The sequence below is a fragment of the Seriola aureovittata genome, chromosome 9 (assembly GCF_021018895.1).
Source record: "Seriola aureovittata isolate HTS-2021-v1 ecotype China chromosome 9, ASM2101889v1, whole genome shotgun sequence".
NCBI classification, from domain to species: Eukaryota; Metazoa; Chordata; class Actinopteri; order Carangiformes; family Carangidae; genus Seriola; species Seriola aureovittata.
In genome coordinates, this window is record NC_079372.1 from 21,380,090 (window position 1) to 21,402,619 (window position 22,530).

The following is a 22,530-nucleotide window of genomic DNA, read 5'->3' on the forward strand; positions in this document are numbered from 1 at the left end:
AGAAGAGACAACCCTGGCTCAACGCCACCTCCACTTGTCTGAATGTGGACTTTTTGGCACATATGTAAAACCTCAACCTCAAGTTTTTTCCACAACAAGCAAACCTACAGTGAGATGAGCCTCGGGAAACAAAAGGCCAAGTCTGCCAAACACTACATGTAATAACCTGTAGCTTTGTGGACAAAGTGTCAGACGTCAGATAAGACAAAGATCAGACTGACCCACGGGGACGGGAAGATGAAAATGTGGAGGAAAATACAGGGAGAGCTCGTCAACTGTCAAACATGGTGGAGTTGCTGTTTTGGATCATGCATGTACGGTTGTTATCCGCTGATGATGTCACTGCTGACGGCGGCAGCAGGACGGCTGTCGAGAAAAACACCAAGTCTGCTTTAATCCAACATGTCAGCGCACTACATACAACTTTAAATACTACTACATACTACTACATATACTACTACATACTACTACATATACTACTACATACAACTACACATACTAAGAGAGAACATGTCTGCTGATGTCTGTGCTTCAGTCTATATATATATATATATATATATAATATATATATATATTTATGTAGATGTAGATGAAAATGAAGGCTGACCTCACCTCTGCTCACATCACAAAAGCATGATGCAATTTTCTTTAACCATGCTGGTTACAGCATATAGCAACTAAAAGACTAACTAACAACAAAGTCTTTCAGTTTTGTGCTCAAACAACATTTTGCTCGTTTTGTTCTGGTGCTGGTAAAATAACTTCAGATGATTTTATTGCAGATTCAAATGTCCATTTTACTGGGAATCTGTGCGACATGTATAATTCCCACCACAATATCCCCTTGATAATAATATAGTGGGGTTATCTCCCATTTTCCATAGAAATTATTATGGAAAGTTCACATCAGCTCAAACTATAGTGGAATTTTACACCCAGCCAAAGACTGTTTGACTGCTTATCAGTAATAACAGGGAATAATTCACTGAATCATTTAGTAGAACCTCTCTACACTTTAAAACTGAAGTCAAATCCATATTTTATGTGGTTATAAATTGGTAATTTTTTTAACCACCATGAAACTCATTGGGTTTACTTAGAGGAAAAATCTGAAAGTGAACTGTCACACAGCAAAACACTTGTCAATCTGAGCTACACTCTTCTTCAGTTCTATATAAACACGTTGTGAGCTAACGAGAAAGAAATAAATAAAAAAATTGTTTTGTTGGGACAGATTAAGGAGCAACATTCCCGCCTGTTCAAGGCGGGAATGTTGCGCCTTTATTCCACCTCGCCGTTATGTATAAAAGGTACGAACATGAAATGAAGGGGGGGTTTTTGTTGTTCCACCTTTAAACCACCAGTGGAGTTAGTCACAGAGCGGGATCGATATCTACGGGACAGACACTGAAGTTGATGTGCTACACGTCACATCTCTGATTCCTGCACATGCATCTAAAATCACATCGTGGCGGCTTTGTTTGGTTCAGTGTAAACACGCAAAGGCAGAGCAACGAAGGGTCTTCTGAACGGCAGTGTAGCGAGATCTCTGCGGACACAGGGCTTTTCATTTACACATTTTAACACAGCACTTTCCTTCTCCTTCATTTGAATGACTGGGATGCCAGAGGGTGGTCTTCCACCTCACTACCTCTCTAACACTTTTCGTGTGTGTGTGTGTGTGTGTGTGAGTAGGTGGGTGTGGGGGATGTAAGGAGTTCTGAGAAGCTCTGTCTTTCTCTGAGAAAGGTTTAGGTTTCAGATGGAGGGTAAAATAGTTAACAGATTGCCCAGCATCCGCACCACAGCTCTTAACTGCGCACCCATCACCCATCCTCGGCCCCTCTGCGCCGACTGCCACCTCTCCCTGTCAGCCAGAGAGTCTTCCCCTGCAGACAACAATGCATCTAAATATCAGATCAACCACTGATGGATCAGTACAAGTATTGATTGGGTTCTTGGTGGCCATACTGCCATCTAGCTGAGAATGAAGGGAGATCAACCAGCCGTCTTCACATCCTCACAGCCACCCACAGGTGAACCCCTGCGTCACTTCACATCTACTAGATTCGACTAAACCTGTCTTACTAATCTGAGCAGTGGCGCTGGTCATTTTTTTAAAGAAACTTTATGGGTTAATGTCTAAATATGCAGCATCAGGACCTGATTACACTCACACACTGAGCCTACTGAGCCCATCTGAGTCATCTAATGTTATGTTAACATACCTCCATTACAGTGGTTCTCAACATAGGGTGTTGGGCCCCCTCAAGGGGTCCCAAAACAAGTCTAAGGGGTCACAAAATGACTGAGTGCAGCTTAAAAAAGATGTGAGAGTGGCACGTGTTGCTCATGGCTGTCAAGTTTTTTGCTGCTGAACTTTAAAGTTTTGGTTCAAGAAACTAAACTGCTGGAACTGCAAGTGAGCGTTCATGAGGTTGTGAGGAAATATTAGACGGTCTGATGTTGTCAGCTCAACACAAAGATCACTGAATGAGAAATGAGAATGTGGTAGAGTTTTGCTGACACTTTTAAACTCTTTTAAAATCCTTTTAAAACAAAAAGAATATAACTATAAAGTAGCTGTCAGTGGACTGGAGCAGCTGTGAGCTGCCAGGAAAAACATTTTCAACCCGCCAGAACCAGAAAGACAAAACTGTGTTAAAAGTAACAGGTTACAGCAGAGCGTCCTGAACTGGGGATCTCCAGTAAAACTGACTTTGCAATGCATCTTTTACTTTGTGTGTCTTTCCTCCTCAGTGTGTTTCTGCACATTTTAAACCTGCGTTTCACACAGACACAGTTTCTTCGGCCACAGTGCTCGGTCTGAGGCGATGAATCATAAGCAGCAGATATCTGCTCTCCTTCCTTATTGTTGCACTTCTTAACACTCATAACTCATGTTCACACAAAGGTGATAAGTCGTAACTCGGGTTTGTAAGAAGATGCTTCCTCATTTTAAAAGGTTACAAGCTGAGAAGTTGAGTCTGGTGATTTCATTCATTTATGAAACTTCAGAAAACTTCTTTTTCTTACAGTCTCTCTGTCTTTCCATGTCACACTGGTGTCCTGGGAGCAATGGATGGACTCACAGAGCACTTTGACTTAATACACACACACACACACACACACACACACACACACACACACACACACACACACACACACACACACACACACAGAGAGAGAGAGAGAGAGAGAGAGAGAGAGAGAGAGAGAGAGAGAGAGAGAGAGAGAGAGAGAGAGCTGCTACTGAAAGTCACTTGCTGGCAAAATGAGACCATCCAACCAAACCAGCAGAGAGAAGAGGAGGCCGATGATGTGACCGGATTGGCCAGGCCGCACTGGAGCGGGGGAGACAAGAGAGAGGGGAGGGGGGAGGAGGGGGGATGAACAGGGAGGGCAGGGGACGAGATGGAAGGGGGGGGGGGTGAGTAGCAGGGAGCGAGGCAGCGTCACGTGACCGAGTCCAGCAGAGAGTGTTATAATAGGCCCCCTCTCGGAGTAGAGAGGCAGAGGCTGGATGTGAACCAAAATCCCTCTACCACACACAGGCTGGCCATTGTTGGCTATTCACTGGACTCCATCTCGGGGCACTTTATCATTCAATTAGGACAGCTTTCACACCGCACACCACAGAAAAGAGGCCTTCAATCAAACTGAAAACTTCACACTGGCCCTGGAGGGGACGCAGAAAGGGGACTCGCAGTTGTCACCCCACTTTCATTTTTCCTACTTGTTGTTGTTGTTCGCCAAGACTTTGAGCGGAAAGAGAGAGGGAGAGGAGAGAGAAAGAGGTGGAGAGAATAGATGGAGAGATGTGAGGAGAGAGGAGGAAGTCCCACTGAGTACCGTTACATGTTTAGTAGCATGTGTGTGTTTATGAAGCTGGTGGAATGCACATGAGTGGGTGAGGGGTTAAATTTGGTAAGTGGTCGTCGGAGGGGTGGGGGTGGGGGGGGGTGGGGTTGAGAGAGTAAGAGTAAGAAAAAAGAGAGCGAGAGAGAGAGAGAGAGAGAGTGAGGAAAAGGGGGAAAATTCAAAGCTCTGAGAAGAGAATGACACAGAGGAGTACACTCGAAGGAAATAATGAGAGGGAGAAGTATGCTTGAGAAAAGAGGAGGGAGACGGGGAAATGTGCTGCGAGGGGGAGAAGAGAGGCAGCACGGCAACTGATCAAAACACAGAGGGGCGGGGGGGGGGGGGGGGGGGGGGGGGCACGGGCTGATAAACAAGTTAGAGGAGGAAGACCAGGGGAGAAGCCAACAGGTGAAAGAACAGCGAGTGAGAGCATCCTGGTGGTGATTGGTCGTCACTGAAGTGGTGCACACAGAACTGTACTGGGATCAGATAAGAAACTTGAGCCACTGACCATCTGTAATCTCTATATTAACACTTAATAACTCATTTACAGTGCACTGTCATGTAGTTACAAGCAGATATAAGGACATTAACTAAGTGTTATTAATGTATTTATCAACATATATACTCCTCCTAAGTTTCTGTTTATTATGTTGCTATAATTATCTCTTTCATTACTATAGTTTTTTAAGTCACTGTCATGATTATATAAATTATAATTGACTTTAAATATTCATATTAATAGATATTTTTCCAAAACAAAACAAATCCCACCTTGTGGAGATGAAGGCCACAGCATACGGCTGAAAGGTGACTCTCAAGCTCCACATGACTTTAGGAATTTTTTGTTGTTATTGTTATTGTTGTTGTTGTTGTTGTTGTTTTGTTTGGCGTTTTGCCTTTATTTTGACATCCATCAGCATAAAGAGGCAGCGACGAGAGACACAGGCAGAGAGAGAGAGATGTGTGTGAACTGTGGATGTTCTGTGCGGTCGAGTGGTACAGGCCTGAACCACAACAGTTATTTACAGTTTTAAACCTGTCTGTAAAAGATCAGTAAATGTGTATTACAGTTAATAAATCCATTATAACACACATAAGGATTTGTTTGCGTGTTTTCAGCTGTTATACTGAGATGTCCTTAATTCATTATTCATTAGTCACATAGTTCATTCATTCATCAGCTCATCATTCTTCAACTAAAACGTTTTCATATCTTCTTAAAATACATACATATATATATATATATATATATATATATATATATATATATACACATCTATATATATATAAAAAAAATGATCATTATTACTGATTAAACTATAAAATAACAAATTAAAACTAGCTCCACCTTGACCAGTAACATAACCAGTGACGTAACATTGTTTTTCTTTCGGCTGATGCTGTGAAGAGTCGCCACAGCGGATCAACATCAGGGCTGAGCAGTTAATCAGAAAAGTATCACAACGGACTTCATCTTTCTCATGTCGGTTAATATTTTCCCCAACGCGTGCATTCATGAACTGTCACTCCAAAAAATGAATCACTACTTCGTGTTGAGTCACATTCTTCTGCCCCGTCCAACTAACATTAATCCACGTTCCCTCAAAGTGAAGCTGGTGATACAGACGACACGAGCACAAACACTGTGTCTCAACCTGAGCAGCTTAAATCTAAAAAGAAAGTTGTCTCCATTGTATAAAGTGAGATTTCCAAGTCTTATTTGATTATAGATCAGGTCTAGGTTCTGTATTAATACTGTGAAAGTATCAAAGCCTCAGTCCACAGAGAAATACACACAGCCCGTATTCAGAAAATGAGCCTTAAAACCAGCCGTCAGGACTTCCTGAACTTTGTGATGTCACAACAAAGCAGTCCCCGCTCTCAGCAATGCCCCAAGCCCCACCCACCTGGACCCACCGTCCAACCTTGCAGGATTTGGTTTCTCTGAGTGTTTACCTGAAATCTGCTATATTTTTATTCGATCACTCAGAAAACAGCCAATCAGAAGAGAAGCTCAGAGCGTCAGAGTCTCAGAACCACCATTCTGCTCTACCACCTGAGCCGTGGCCCCACTTTATAACAAATAAATATATATACTCCTTTTACCAGTGACAGAGACCACACTTGAAAATGACTACTTTTACTTCTGGCTTGTAACAGCATCATTACACTGTGATGAAGCTAATTCTTCATCTGAATGTCCATTGTTTCCATTACAGAGAATCTGTTGGTCAGAGCTACACAGTGTAGCTGGACTGTAACAAGAAACCAACCATGCACACAGTAATGGAAGACATGAATATTTAACAGTCCCAGAGTATTCGCATGTACAGACTAAGTGCATCCGTGTCAATCATGCTCTTCTCTACATTTAAACTTGAAGTCCTCTCAGGGCACTGAAGATGTTACTGTTCCTCTATTCTCACATTACCTACTTTCTTCTCAAAGACAAATCTCAGGTGGCAGCCAGTCACTCAATCAATACATCACTCGATTCGTTTATTTCGATTCCTGCTCAAATACTAAGAGAAATTCAAATTTTCACTCCTGCATTTCAGTCAGTGAGCACGGGAGCTGGGGAGATTTTCTTTTGTCTACCAAGGGAGTCGGAGGTTTTGCTTGGCATTATTTAGTGAGTAGGGGATTGTTGAGCAGGGCGGGGTGGTGGAGGCGTTATTAAAAATCACTTCAGAGGAAGGAAGAGGGGATGTGTCATCAGACACTGTGGCTACATTCTGCTTTCTCCCGCTTTTTCTCCCGGACCCTGCTCTCTTCTTAGTATGAATCAGGGGCAGCGCAATCATCTGTCACTACTACTGTAGCTGTGTGTGTGTGTGTGTGTGTGTGTGTGTGTGTTGTATGTGTGTGTGTGCGTGTGTGAGTCAGGAGTTAACGCTCGCTTTCTCTCTCTCTCCACACGGATCAGGTTTCGGGCCCATTCGCTGACTCACAAATCGGCATCTCTAGACTGTGCTGAACAGACCGGGTACATATTCCAGATATTACTGTGCCGGTGAAACACATGCACACACATACACACACACAAACACACACACATAACTCTGCGCTGAGTCACGTGCTGAATCTCAACAGCACTTTGACATGCATCCGTCCTCTCCCTGCATGTACATACTAGACCGTCTAGTGGTGGTGCATTCCTCGGCTGCAGCACATGATAGCAGAAGCTATAGCTTCCACTATGGCTCCAGTCGCATCTCAACATGTGAACAGATACATACTGGGAACGCTGATGGCCATGAATACATTTGTATTTTCAGATTGGGTCTGGGTTATATTCCAAACAGTAAATCTTTACACTCCTACTTGATGCAAAAAAATCCTAAAAATGAACAAAATCTGGACACACTTCTGTAGTTACAGGAAGGGACTGAAAAGACTTGGGTTAAAGCAGCAGGTTAATGGTTGAGTTTCTGCCCTATTTCATAAATGCACTTCTGTCCATGCAGAACAGATGTTCTGGATCTTGATGATGAATCTCCAACATTGGAAGTAAAGTCCCTGCTAAGCTCTGAATGCTGCTAAGATTCATTAATAGTAGGAAAAATGAGTTAAGGTCATTTACCGGTCTGTCAGGCAGCTGTTTCTGATTAAAATAATTGGGGATAAATGATTATATTTATTATAGATTTATCTACTGCTGTTATTTTTAATTATTTAATAAACAAAATGTCAAAAATAATTTAACTAATTTCAACATGTTCTGTTTTCAAATTAAAAGTTTAAACTAATAAACATTTTTTTATGTATTCAATCAACAATGTAAAAATCATCTGTAAAACAAATCAATATATTTAAGAAGCTGTAATTGCATTTGGTATTAATATTCTATGTCTGGACCAATCAATTAACTGTTTTTCTTTTTCAGCCCTAAAAATAGAAAATAATAATTTATCACAACTACAAGCAGTCTTTGGTACCAGTGGAGCTGAAATGCTTAATCAATTAGTCAGTCGTTAAAGAATAAATCTGCAACAATTTTGATAATCAATTAATCATTTATTATCCAAGGAAAATGTCAATATTCAGAAGCAGTTTGCAGCTTTTTTGGTTTTCGCCTGTTGTTGGGACAAAACTAGAGATGTGAACATGTCAGCTTGGAAACTTGTGTTTCTTACCGTTTTCTGACAAGTTAAAGGCCCAAAGATTAAAAGATTGATCAGGAAAATAATCTGCAGATTAATCAATAACAAAAATAATTGTTGCGGCTTGAGAGTTGCTCAGACCATGAGCCGCCTGAATCGGTGAAAGTCAGTTTCTGTATGACAAAGGCTCCTGATTGGCCGCCTGTTAAAAGAACAACACATCAGGGATGTCAAAACATCTGCTGGATATTAATGCTGAATTATAAGCATTTCTACCACATAAGGGGGTAAATACATTTTTTAACTGCAATATTCAATTAAATTCAACTATATTTATCAATGCAAAGAAAACGTTTTGCAGCCGCAGCTCCCCACCCAGATCAATAAATACTCACAAAATAAGAAACACTCATGAAGCTAAAACAATCAAAGGCTATAAGCTTCAAACTATATGTTTCTTATAAAACATGAAATGAAATAAATATCAAAAAAATATAAAAAAAAATCCAAGAAATACAGTTTTAATAATTAATTGAGCGTTCAAGTCATTTTTCAAGTAAAAATGCCAAACATTTAGCTAGTTCTAGCCGATGTGGGATTTATAGATTGATCAACTATAATCTATAACATATGGGTTCTGGACTGTTAATCAGACGGACAAGTAATCTGAAAGTCACTGTTGGCTCCGAAAAAAAAAGTTTCTCTATATTTTTTCTATATTTTCTGGCATTTCCTAGACCAAACAATTGTTCAGTTATGTAAATTGATTAAAACAAAACAATCAACAGATTAAATGATAATTACAATAATTGTTAATTGCCCCCGTAAAACACACACAAAGCAATGAAGCCACAGCCTGCAAAAGCATAAAAATGACTTGAAATTATTCTATTTTTTACACAAAACAACAGTAAAAAACTAGAGGTGACTTTATCTGACCAGATTTAAGACTTTAGCAGCAGCTCTCTTAGAATATCTCATCATTCTGAAAGAGAAAATCCAACCTCCTGTTACACAACTGTTACACAAATACAGACCAAATGACACTATAATAAAAACCCTTTAATTTAGCAGAAAACGTCCATCGTACAACCAACACACGCAGTGGCAAGAAGACCCCTTTAACACTAGGCTACATCTGTAATAACCATGAGGATGTCAGTATGTTTTTTCTAAGTATTCAATCCAGCATGATGACAGGCCAGCAGAGCGTCAGCTCAGGTTACATTTGGTGGGTCTGCAGATACCTGATCACTGGTCCAGTAACACTCCACTACGTCTTAAACGGCTCAAGCTAATTCAACACGTCAAACAGCTCTGAGACAGTTCATACAACTTTTCAATTTCAAAATGTCTCAGTTTTTCTCCAACTCAGACCTGAATGAACGATTCATGTGGACGAGAGGAGTCAGGACGACAGATACACACACGTATCTCCCTATAGTCGATGATAGAGCTGCATATGTGGACTGAGTGATGATATTTTGTTTTACTTTGGACTGACGAATTGACTTTTTCATATCACTGCAGCAGGTCTGCAGATTGATCCTCCTTTAACTGCGCTCTTTAATTTATAGCTGTTATTGAGGCAGAGTTTCAATGTTCACTCTTGACCTTTGAATCAGTACATTCACTAGTGATTCTGGAGCTTTCAATCTAATCATCTGTCATACTGTTCTCGTACAGTCATCTTCGACAACAGGTGGAGTTTGCCCACTTGTCATACTGAATGTTCACTAAACCCCTCCCCCGAAAAGTGAAAAGTCCAATCATAATTTAGCAACTGTAACTAGGCACAGTGGGCCTGTCAAGCTTTGGATTTCTTCACATGTCGAGGCAGCGGGTGGTGGTGTTGTTTTTAGCCTTTCCAAAACCGAAAGCATCGTGGTCATTTCGGGAGACTAAAAGGATGATCCCAAGACGGCGGCATGCAAATTCTGCAGGCAAACATTCACCTATCATTCATCAACCTCAAACACGGTTTCTCTGAAACATCTTAGAGCCTAATGTTAGCGACTTAGCATGGCCGCTGACTCTTACATTCTCCTTGTTGTTCTGGCACATCCAGAATCATTACAGCTTTTACCGGTGTCATTAACACGCGGTTCGCTTTGTGCACTAAACCTCTGCGGCTATGTGGTAAACGTTAGAGCAGCTGATTTTACAGCCACAGCAGCCAATATAGACTTGTTCCTGTGTTTACCTCCTCTTAAGTTAGGTGTAAATTTGAGTAAGTCTGGCTAAATACTGTACTACAGACAATAGCAACCATTACTTCCCAAGCAAAGGACCATTTATTACTAAATAATCTTAAAAAAACCCTGAAGAAAAGCACATCTACTGTGTAACAGCTAGTATTTCCCCAATGTGTCAAAGCCAGTCCCGGATGGTGCTATAACACAGTTTAATGGTAAAGTTACTGGTTCTGTGCTGCTCTTTATTAGATTTGGAGAAGTTTACACTCACTTTGACTCAACTTGTTACCGGAGACAGCGTTATGTTTGATATCCTTTTCTCTTGTAACATTAATAGTAAATTAATGATCTAACTTACTGTACAGTAAACTAAGCACCACTAGTAATGCTGGACTTAGTAGATTTACACTGCAATACGACAACAATGCTGTTTTTGGAGCAGCAGGTAATAATGCTGACATTTAGCCTTGGACATGTTCAAATTAATATTTAAGACATTTTTACAAGGTTACAGTTTCAAACAAGCCAGCTTTAAACATTAAAAGTCAGCAGGAGATAGCAGTTTCAACCAGCTCATGTTAGCTTAAGTAGCTAGCTATGATATAATCTGCTAGTGATCTTTTCAGCTGGCAAGTCGACTGTTTTTTGTTTTTGTTAAGAAAAGATTTGAATTTGACATTTGAAACTCTTCACTGTTATCAAAGTGAAGTGCGAGAGCAGAGAGTTGCAGTAGCAGAATGGGGTCAGGGCTTCATGAACAGGCTGTTTTCTCAACTGTTGTTTCCAGGATCAAGGATGATTTTCAGTCACAACCTTTTTAAACCAACATGGACCAGAAGTCTTGCTCAGAATAAATATTCAACACCAACAAACCCATGACAACGGGGCAAACTAACCCTGACCCTGTGTGAAATAATCAAAAGCTCAACATCAGTTGCAGTGAGGCTTTTTGTCAAGTATATCACAGTGGATCAGCAGACCGAGGTGCAGGCTGCATGTTTGCAACACATGTAATGAAATCCGCCAAATGACCTTTGTGACACGACATCCCCTCTGCCACCCTGTCTTCTCACCTCGCCAAACTCAGGCTTAAAAATGCTCTGAAATAATCACAAAATTTTGCAAATCTAATTGGCTCTTTGACTGCAAGTCGGGGAAAGAAGCGGATCATCTTTGAAAGCAACAGACTGTCCTGTATTCGCAAGTCAGTCAGTGCCTAAGGTTAAGTACAAGTCTATCAGTGTCTGAGAGACAGCCCCCTAAACCAACGCTGTGTTTACTGCAGAGAGAGAAAAGCCTATTAATAAATCTGTTGCAGACAGCCTGGCGGAAGTGGCCTGGGGGCTGTAAACTCAGTCTGGGAGAGAAGGATGGATGAAGGGCAAAACAGAGAGGGGATGGATGAAGAGAGTAAGTGCAAGAGAGAAGAAGAAAAGACCAAACGGAAAAGAAATGAAGATACATGGAAATGGAGAAAGGCGGGAGGAGGGAAGGGAAAGGAGGGAGAGGAAAGAGGGTGTGTGTGTGTGTGAGTGTGTGTGTATGTGTGTGTGTGTGTGTGTGTGTGTGTGTGGTGTGTGTGTGTGTGTGTGTGTGTGTGTGTGTGTGTATGTTGTGTGGTGTAAACCATGGGTGCTGGTTGATGGATGGATCTAGGTTCTGAAAAGCCACAGCTGCCCCGCTCTTCCTAGAAAAAGATCCACAAGGAAAAGTGGCAGTATGTGGTTCAAGCATCTAGCATCCTCTTACTATTTCTGACCGGCATACTGCAGGACCCGTCAGAATGTGCACTGGTCCAAAAAGCCTCTGCCAGAGTGCGAGTAAATGAGAGAATGTGTGCCTGTATTATTAACGTAGTGCCTATGCATAATAAAAATGAAAATGTGAGGGTTCTTTTTTACTTTAATTAGTCTTGTAAATATCTGTATGTGTGTGTGTGTGTGTGTGTGTGTGTGTGTGTGTATGCTGCGCCGCGCTACACATGAGTATGTCTGTTTTCAATCAGTCTATTACACAGCAAAGCATCATTCTTCTCTCTGTCACGGTTGCCAACTGAATGTAGTAAATGTATATAGTGCTGTATTTACAATAAAGGAGGTAAAGAGTGACGTTTTGTGCACCCCGCACATTTTATCTGAAATAAAAAAATACGCTGTTAATTTTCTGTGAAAGAGCGACATGAGAATGTTTATTATCAGAAGTTTATTTTTAGATCAGAACAGAGATTAACTTTCACGTAAGAGATGAAAACCAAAGCTGTTCTGCTTCTACAAGTAACAATTCAGCTAAATCCATCCACATCCCATCTGCTGATGAAGATCAAACTATGGTCATGAATGAACCTTCACACTCAACAGTCATAAAATCAGCAAACCGAATCAGTATCTAGCGCTGCCCCCCCAACAGTCAACCCAAAGTTAGTCGATGAGAAGAGTCTTAGTTGACCAAGTTTTGATTGGTCGGTTGGTCGTGGGGGACGAAAGTCAGATTCCATAGGAAGTGTTGAGACTCAGTTACTCAGTCATGGACAGACGTAGTTTACATGTCTGGTCCCTTATGAGATCATAATGTGACCGAGCATCTTGGGTTCAACTGACTGAGCATGTTTAGTGATAAAATGATAAACAGGACTTAGAGACGTAGGACAGTGAGCAGCAGCAACTTTTTCGTTTTCCTAACACACGTTAAGCGGGACTCCAACAACAACTCCCGCCTTACGACAACTCTTAGAGGACACATTACCTCAAATATCAAAACAACCTGTAAACACAGGACAGTGTGTTACAGTAATTATGTAGCGGTGTGTCGGGCAGGAAATCCAAAGTGTGGGATCATTTCAAGAGGCTAAAGAACAACCTCAAGAAGGCGACACATAAACATTCACCTCTCATCGTCAACCACAAATAATGCTTATTTGAAACATGTATGTAGCCTAACTTTAGCCACTTAGCATGGCCGATCGCATCTCAGCCCTGGACTCGAACCATTACCCCCCCCACCCCCCAAAACAATGTATATTTATCTAAATAAATCGAAATCATAAATGTGTGACGACTAGTCAACTAATAGCTTGAATTAACGACAACCAGTCAACCAGGAAAACCTTTGGTCAGGGGCAGACCTATCAGTAAAACATTAGTTAGCATTAGCCACCATGATATCAGACCACATACGACTACAGCAGCAAATCTCAACGTTGGTGAAACACTATAAGAGGAATTATGAAAGACCGATCACACAGAAAGATCCAGGTAATTTAAAGTTTGCTAATGTTGCTCCTGGTTAACTTCAACTTATAGGTTGTCCTTATTTGGCTAGGGCTTAATGCTAAGCAACGTGTAACAGCAGCACGAGGACAGTCAGCAAACAGACTCAGTAATGTCAGTTACGTGACAATATCAATATAAAGTTTGCTGACGTTCACAAACATGAGCCATCGGCTGCTGTTCATACCAGACCATGTGTGTACTGAACTGACTTGTTTTTCAGAAATTACAGCCTCACTGTCACAGAGTGTGTGGACAAAATCCAACAGTTTTTGGCTGCATAGTGTAAAAAAGAGAAAACTGCCACTAAATAAAATACAAATCGCCAATTCATTTTTTATTACATTTTAAACTGTTGCAAGCAGCTTAAATTAAAAGCTGCAAGAACGAGAAACACCCACAAAAACTAAGGAAACACCCACCAGACTATGTTGGAATAGATATTCCTATCAAAGGGCCAAAACAATACTTTTTCATACTTTCCTTTGACATTTTGTTGATATTCCTCTTTTTCATTCAATGAAATAATCACAATTTCTCAAATATTAAACAAGCAGCTGTATAAAAACTTTGAATAAATACAATAGACTCTAAAACTGCAAATTCAGATTAACATCAGTAAATATCTGATTAAAGGATAAATAAATAAGACAATGAATCTGACTGAGCATTCAAAGACAATTCACTTCTTAGGTAATGCTAATTTTTGCATCTTAATAATTCATGTGAGATACTGAACCTTTACATATGAAATGCCCTCCTCTCTCTCTCTTTCTGACTCTAACTTTCTTCCAGTCTGTCGCTGTACTGACTCACACTCTCATACTCCTCTACAGTATCTCCTGCATCTCTCTCTCCTCCGCCTCTCCATCCATTCTCCTCTCAGTGACCTGAATGACCGGCAGCCAGTGTGTGTGTGAAACCTCACATATCACAAATAAATAAATCTTTCCCCTTTGCTCTTGTCCCATGACACTGGACACACATGCATGTAAACACTGCAGTGTAGATGTGAGTACACAAAGAGTTCAAATACACAAACTACAACCCTTGCATATGCACACGCACGTATGAGTACACGACTTCTGCATCGCCCCGTTTTCCGTTCAGGTTCTCAGGCTCTCGACTTGCCCGTTTTTTTTCCTCTCGCCGTCTTGAGAAAATAACAAATAGTACAATCTTCTTGCAGCCCTTTAGTGAACAACATCCATTCTAGCATGAACCCAGTGTCCCTTGTTCCCTCACCCATCTCCTCTGCACCCCCACCCACCCCACTCCATCCCTGCCTCTAGAAGGTGAAGAAGTACAAAGAAAGGGATCAGAGCTTTTCCGATTCTTCCCTGGTTATTAACTACCATTTGTCCCCTCAGAGGGGCTGTCCCTCCCATTAACCCAACTGATGCTCTTTTCTCATGGAAATCAGCCTGCTGTTGCTGCCGCCGCCACCGTCTCTGCTGCCACTACCACCGCTGCCGCTGCCCACAGAGGTGCAAGGAATTGTGGGGGATTTTCAGAGGAGAAGACCTCCCTCCAACTCAAAAACAGCTCTCTCTCTCTCTCTCTCTCTCTCTCTCTCTCTCTCTCTGTAGCAAACACACAAGCTTGCACACCCGCACACACACATACGCATGCACACATCTACCGTCTCAAAAACAGGCATGTGTGCGAGCTCTCACAGGCAGACACATTCACTCAATCACAAAGGCAAACATGAAACGTGCTGCCTCCAACCACAGGGGCATGGAAGTAATGTAAGGCAATGCATGGAAGTTAATGAGAAGAAGCTGGCTCAAGGACCCTGGTGCAAAATATTTTGGAGAGCAGAGCAGCTAAGAATGCTTGGGCACCAGAATAACACGAATCATCAGGAGTTTATGACCGAGAGAAAAAGATGTAGAAGAGGTAGTGACTCCTGATTTTAATGAGCATAATCACTAACAGATAAAGAAAAAAATAGCAGAAATCCAAGTTTGCATGCTAATTACTGCACTGTTCAATTTTTTTCTGACTATCCACAAATTCACCTCTGATCTTTAAAAACGTTTAATGTCCATGAAAAACAAGCTATGTCACATCTGTCACTGCACCTAAAAGCAGGTGCACTAGAATAACAACTGGAGAAATCTCTGGAGGGAAACAAATCTTCTAAAGCCTAAAGCAGCAGCTCCATCACTAACAGCGCTGTTATAGTGAGAGGGTGGAAAACATCAACACATGGGTCTCGACTTGCACTTCAACTGGAAGCAACAAAGCCATTGTCTCGTGACAAACTCACTTCCATTTCCTTATTATGTAGCTGGAGGCCTGGATGAAGCACGTTTGTCTCAAAAATGCTGCAGCAGAAAATGCGTGGTGGGGGAAAACCACCTAAACTCGCTCTTCACCAGACCAGATCTGCAACTTATACACTGATCTTTTTCAGGTACTGGGGAATGTTTAAGGTTTATAGACCTATATACATATATATACATACATATATATATATATATATATATATATATACATATACACACACATATATAATCATGTATGTCATTAGTGTTGCAGCCATGTAATTACTGCTGCCTTGATAATTTACCTCTTTTTTAATTTTATTTAACAAAACATCACCAATTTCTTTTCTACACAAATCATCTAGTAGATCCTACATAATATCTCATATAATTGTCTCATAAAATTGCTGTCAGTGAAATAAAGAGCCATGCTAATGTTCCTTGTGCTATTACAGAAGGATATTTGTACCCTGTGAAACCTAATAGGCCATCAGACCCTCACAGGTAGAATCTAGATATAACCTCAATAAGGTGATCGACAAAGAAATTAATCAGCAGCTGCTGTAGTTTGAAAACTTTTTTAAAAGTCATTTTCAAGCAAAAATACCAAACAATCCCAGCCTGTCAGTTTTGGTGTTTTTCTCTAATATATGATACTTAATCAATAATGTTGGCGTTTGTGGATTATTGATTGGACAAAACAAGTTATGTTCAATTAGCAAATTTGGCTTAAGGAAACTGAAACAGTTCTCTGCTCTTTTTGTCAGTTCTTTTAATATAAGAACTGTCAGATTCAATGACAGAGAAAATAATAGTTTGCTGCAGCCTTTGTTAATTCTCTGTGGAGAGCTTCGTACATGTGTAACTCCTGTTTACCACAGGATGTCTGCCTGTAGCTTACAGCTTACATATGAAACATTTAAATATCACAAGGTGCTGTTGTGAGCGCAGCCTCCCTGTTCAACAGCAAAACAAACTGCAGTAATCCTGTAATAAATTATACAATGTCACTGCAGTGACAATAATGACCATTATAGCTGGTGAAAGCCCAGAAAAACATCTCAGTGTGAACTCATGATCAGTCCCTATTGGAGCAGTGTTTCTCTGCTGCAGAATATTTGTTAGTTCAACAGTTGTTTTTGCTTCTTTCAACAAACCTGATTGAGAACAAATGTGTGAAGAGTGGAAGCCTTCAGCCAAGTCAGCTATCAATAACAAGTGCATAAACTGAACCCCCACATTGTGACCCCTACCCCCCTCCTTTTGGTGGGGGTCTTGGTTGTTATTTACCCGCTTGCAAGGAAAAGCACACACTCTCTCTCTCTCTCTCTCTCTCTCTCTCATGGAGACACACAACATCCGATCAGCGACAAACATGACATAAGCCTTGTAGATAACCCAGTGAGGAGGCCAAACACACATGCAGTCAGCAGCGACGGCTTCACGGTCGTAGAGTACGACTGAATATCAGCAACAAAACTCATTTAAATAATGAAACCGTGTGATGCACAAACAGAAAACAGCCTCCACATTACAGCAACTTTCACCAGAGTTTTCTCCTCCCGCAAACAAACACACACCGTGGGACGTTCCCTCTGTCTCCCTCTTCTCTGCAGCTTCATGCCACACTTGATAAATATTTCGGAAATTGCTTAAAACTCACCAGATCGCCGAAAACTTGCAAAGAACATCAAACGTCAACAGCGACGGGCCGCTGGACGGAGTGCGCCGTGTTTCACAGCTTCACTCATCCGCGTTTGCAACATATTTATCGAGCAAAAAAAGCCTCGAGGAGCCGAGGAGGCGATCGCGTAATTAAAAATTAAATACCCAGGTCCCTCCACGCTGCCGCAAAAAATAAGCAAAATTACGCAAAGTCCGATTGCGCGATGGTAACAACACATTCACAACAATTCAAGTGTCACGCACATCGATGTGTCAGTGAGCGCGAGCCGAGAGTTGGTATAAAGTTGGTAAAGTTGTTGAAAAGACACACATGCACACATCAGGACGTGCAGCCACATTATGAGGTCTTGCAGAAAAAAAACGAGCAGTTAACCCACCTAAAAGTTTCCAGCACCGCATTAGTCAATTTCACATGGAGCCCCGGTAACCTTCCATCCCGGACCGGACCAGAAACCCGCAGTGGGAGAGCCCACGCCACCGCTCCCCGCTCCTTTCTCCGCTCGATCTGTTCTTTTATGATTTTTTCCGATTTTTTCTCAATAATTTTTCTATATTCGGGGCCTGAGAGTGTGTCTGGCTCTCCTCAGGCTGCAGCGGAGTTATGGGGCGGTAAGCATTGTGGGAGTGTGACGTCAGGCCACTTTCACAAACTTTTTTTTTTTTTTTTTTTTTTTTTTTTTTTTTTTTTTTTTTTCAAGCAGGGACAGCTTACTGGTTTTTCAGCAGCCTGCAACCAGTCCTCCCAGTCACAAGCAGTTGATTCAGTTATTACACCTGCAGTCCCGCATAGATATTCTGTTTATTCAGATTATCAATAAACATTTAGCGGCTATTTTTTTTAAAAATAACTCTTATTATCTTGCCTGTAACGGAGCCAAAGTTTGACATATGACATATTAACATCCGATATTTCAATGTATTTCATAGTTGCCTATAGCTACATTTCAATACAGCATTAAGTAGCCTGCTGATTGAAAATATTTTACTGTTTCTTATGACTTTTGAGGTTTATTGCAGTTATTAAATATAAGAAAAAATATTTTAAAATCGCAAAAGTGATAGAATGGGATCATCCTTTTTTGTATGGTTTGTCATCCTTTAAAAGTGAATAGGAAAAGAGAGAAAATGTTTTCATTTCAGTCCATACCGGCGATATTAAGAAATAATTTTCTCCTTATTAGATGTAAGAATTATTTCATCTGTTTTATAGCTTCTAAGTCCATTTTAAATGAAACTGTGCAAAAGAAAAGTGCACTCATTGCATTGTAATGAATCACCTCAGTTTTACACTTTTAAAGACCTTCACATCAACAAAATATAGCCAATATGTCTTATCACTAAAATTAAATATTACGTTTTTCTTATATTCATATATTCTATTAACCATAAAATGTTTTTTTATGGGAACAAAATGAACTTTTTTTTATAGGCTATCTAAAAATGAATCACACAACATAAAACATGTAGCCTACTTGAATCATGCATTCTGCAATTGTATATTATTTATATATGTTAAAGCGTCAACAAGTGTCAACACAGAGGAGGAAAACGAGCTGGACTTTCAGTTCATCCGCAGGAATGTGGACGGTCGCCCCGGTCCCCACGTGTTAAAGGTGGTGGTGGTGGTGTTGGTCCCTTTTCTCCCACCTTGTTTTTTTTTTTTTTTCGTGGGGGGTGAAAGAATTACTTCCAGGGCACATCAACTCGTTTCCTCATCACCCTAACCACCCCCCACCCCCCAGCACCTCTTCCCAGCCCCTCCACAGGCTTCCAACAGCCCCGCCAAGCCCGCAGGGTGAATGTGTTTGTGCAGAGAGTGAGTATGGGGGGTGGGGGAGCAAGAGTCTTCAATAATGCTGCCTTCAAGTGCAGCCCGCCTGCTCATATTTTATATTTATAGAAAAAAACTTTTGTCCGTGTATTAAGCCCTCACATGTTGGAGATGACACTTTAATGAACATCAACAAAAGAAACATATTTTTATGCCTGTTTAAAATTTAAAATTAATTAGGCTACATGATTATATCATGATGGTATAAGCTACTCTCTGTTGTCAGTGAGTGTCAGTACTTGATGTTTTGTTCAATTCTTTAAAAAACGTTACAAAAGTCCTGCTTTAGCTGCTGTCTGTTCACTAATAAATAAAAACAAACCCGAGTACTTCAGTTATAGGCCTATTTATTCATAGTTTGTGTTTAGTAATCAATCGCGCTCTAATAGTGGCCACATTTCCGACCGAACATGAATGCACCAAAAGCCTTTTGGCGTGTTCAATACAGAGGAGCGGGGTAGAAAATGCCTGTTGTTCAGCGGGGGGGGGGGCTGCCTCCCGACCACAACAGGCTTACCTGTTGCTGCACTGTGGTAACAACAGTTTGTGAGCGTGATGTCGCGAGGTTTTCCTTCAGAGGAGCTGCGAACACAGATGAAAGTGTGAGGACAGTCATCATGCTGGACCTTTAATCTTCAGGTATATTATTCTGATCGTCCAGTGGTCGGACGTTTGTTTTTGTGAGGACAGCGGCAGTTTTCATCCTGTTTACATGCCGGAAGAAAAACAGCATCCAAAACAAATTTGATTTCTTTAGTCGAGTGCTGGAGCTCTACAGGCATTTAAGCTGCATGAAATCACAGCAGGTCCATGATAGGACTGTCGTTTAATACGTTTTTGTCTTGACGCAAACATTTATTTTTGAAAGCTGCCGGAGTCTAAAATAATATTATAATTGAACCTTTAACTGAAAAAAATAGTCTATAAGCAGGTTTTTCCCGTCACAACATGAATTAGTTGCCTACAAATATATATATATAGTTTTCAGTTTTTTAAAATGTCATTGATATAAAGAAGTGATGCCTAAATGACAAATTCTAGATTTGGAAATGTGTAGTGAGACTTAAAGGCACATTCTTAAGGCTATGTATCATTACTTATTCATTCATTGATAAAACAATTAAAGAACTACTAAGAATGAAATATTAAAACTGAGAAAGTTTAGATTAAATTATGAGGCTAAAATGTTAAAATAATACAGTACATCATCCCACATTTAAATCATTTACATTCAGATATGAGACTTTATAAATTACATGAACAGACTTGATCAAATTGATGCAATTATTTCATTAATTGTTTGGCTTTAGAATTAGGGTTAATCTAATTATGCATAATTATACAGTAATTGTAAATTCTGTCTCTTTTTAATTCAAGAATCTATGAAAACTAAATATATTTAAACTCATGCAGCAAATGAACAATTTTAACATCTGATGAAAGACTTCTGGTTATTTAGTCTTATAAATTAAGAAATTTAGTCAATGTCAATAGTTGTCATTTGTCTGATGTACTTATTTCACAGTAAACTGGACATGTGTAGAGAAGGTAGCATTACATAGGAGCTGAATATGACATTTTATATTAGTTTAATAAATAAAATTACTGTGAGAATAGAACAGCATCTCCTCTGTTCAGTCTGTTTACATTGAAGGTTTTGTCTGTAGCCTGGATTATTACAGTGTGATCGAGTTATATTAATGTCATACAAATGATGCGCAGTTATCAGGATTGTTTTAATGCTACACTTGAAATTAGAAATAAAGTTTTACAGGGAGATCCTCACTCTTTAGACCAGTCGCAGTCTGATGCAGCTGTTGTGGTCATTTCTCTGCTGCAGCTTCTCATGTGAAGATGCTGCAAAACAAACAGAGCTGGACAAGAACAGATGACAGGGAAACAGGGGATGCTGAAGATGGATGAGGTGAAGCCATTTCCCAGCATGAAGAAGGAGACTTCCTTCATTATGCCACTGTTTGTTTATTTAGATCACAGTGTGGTTGGTGCGACCACAGTCAGGTTGATTGCAGTTGCATGGTGGTCTGTTATTTCGAGCTGTGGAGTGATTTTTAACTGTCTTATGAAACGCCACGTAGTGCCGTGGCACTGACTGACTCTGCCTGTCTCTCTCATCCTCTCCAGACCGTCTCTCACGTGCAAGAAAAACCGCCTCGCGAGCCGCCACTCCCCTGCCGGTCTCTGGCTACCACACACCTAATCAGTCCTGATTAGATGCACTGTAAGGGACGAGGAAGCCGGGCTTTCAGAAGTTATGATGACAGAACAGAAGAAAGCGATGGGCTCCCTTAAATAAAGCCTTCATCAGGGCATTGAGCAGAAACATCTGTGTGTGTTTATGCCTGCTGGATTTAACAGTAGTCAGATCTCCAACTTATTCCTCTGGTGTCATCCCAATTTACCTCTCTTTTCCTTTAACGCCCTTCAGTCCATAGCTCTTCTTTTAACACCATCAGCTTCATAATCACACACACCCAAGCCTCCACATAAATACACACACACACACACACACACACACACACACACATGCGCAATTCTGGCAAGCACACACAGCCCCATCCACACGGACCTAAGAGATCCAAAATCAGCATCAGTGAACACAATGGCAATTAGTAAGGGGGACAATTTGCTCACATCTGGAGTGTATTTCCTTGCCACCAGAATACCCAGCAATCCTTTCTTTCAGGCTCTGGCGTGGTGGGAAATGTGTGTAGTCTTTTTATGTGTTTTGTTTAAAACAGATGGGCGGTTTACATTAGTGGAGATGGGCGATAAACAGCTTAGAAAGGATGGAGAGGAGGGGAGGGAGAAAACCACTGGGACACAAAGAGAGAGACACCACCATCCCTTCCAGTTTGTGCAGACATTGGACCGAGGCGTGTTGTGGACATACATTATTTTCTCGCTCAGTTTTGTTTGGGTCGGCTTTTCCTTAATTATAGTTGTGTAAAAATAGGTTGTTACCCTATGGTGTGTTTTAATGAGCCTGGGTGAGACTAAATTTATTCTGTTTGGGTCACGGGCTGAAAAGTCAGAAGAATCTTTTTGTGAAATTTGGGTGTAATTCAACCGTAAACGCCCTGTAACACACTTTCCCACAACCTAAAGAGCCACATGATTGATGCTCAAAACACAAATGTTACACAACACCCTGGTACCTGTTAAGATGATGGCGCTGCACTCGAAGATAGCACGATGATCACATCCTGTGTGTTACGTAACCACCGAGCAGCTGCTGTGTGATAACTTCAGGGTATAGCACAGGCGCAGCAAATGTGGGGAAGTCTATCTGAG

General features: G+C 40.8%; 1 protein-coding gene and 1 long non-coding RNA gene across 2 annotated transcripts in view; one reads left to right on the forward strand and one right to left on the reverse strand.

The window, feature by feature from the left end:
* Positions 1–18,698, reverse strand: part of plagl2 (pleiomorphic adenoma gene-like 2) — a 43,031-nt gene extending 24,333 nt beyond the window's left edge. The window contains exon 1 of the mRNA XM_056385610.1: positions 17,765–18,698. The gene's annotated coding sequence lies outside the window, so the exon portion shown is untranslated. The remainder of the gene's footprint in view (positions 1–17,764) is intronic.
* Positions 18,699–19,708: 1,010 nt separating this feature from the next.
* On the forward strand, positions 19,709–21,709 carry LOC130175002 (uncharacterized). Its single transcript, XR_008828670.1, has 3 exons — positions 19,709–19,857; positions 21,059–21,142; positions 21,361–21,709. It is a non-coding gene; the product is annotated as an uncharacterized LOC130175002 (long non-coding RNA).
* Positions 21,710–22,530: the final 821 nt, after the last annotated feature.